This window comes from Morus notabilis, unplaced genomic scaffold (assembly GCF_000414095.1).
Source record: "Morus notabilis unplaced genomic scaffold, ASM41409v2 Scaffold307, whole genome shotgun sequence".
NCBI lineage: Eukaryota > Viridiplantae > Streptophyta > Magnoliopsida > Rosales > Moraceae > Morus > Morus notabilis.
In genome coordinates this window covers 150,381-150,891 of record NW_010361515.1, presented here as the reverse complement: position 1 = coordinate 150,891, position 511 = coordinate 150,381, and positions in this window count along the sequence as shown.

Sequence of the window (511 nt, the reverse complement as noted above, 5' to 3'; positions counted from 1 at the left end):
ATATAACCTTTGGAATAGGATTTTGTCAATATTTTAAGATCAAGTAAAAATTGCAATGTTTAGATTCCCTGCCTCTTACATGATGATGATATGTGATAGCTAAGAGGCCAAAAAATTCTAAACAAGAGAAAAAACATTGGACACGAACAAATATTTCACAAAGTACCGCTCATAATTTCAGCAAAGAAAAAAAAAAAAGATAAGTGTACCGCTTCAAAATATATTATAGCAAAGAAAGTTTAACTTTTTAGTAATATTTTAATTTAAAAAAATCTCTCGATTTTAATAGATTTGATAGCTTTAGATAAATTACCTAATTTTTTTAACTGTAATTTGTATTTATATAGAGCCCATTAACAATATTTCTCAATAGTAATTTTTATCTTTTCTCTTAGTTACATTGCGTTTCTAATCCTTTATTTTATTTTTAATTTTTTAATATTATAGTTCAATTACAAACAGTAACATAAATTACAGATAAAAAAAAAAAAAAAAAAAAAAAAAACCTTCA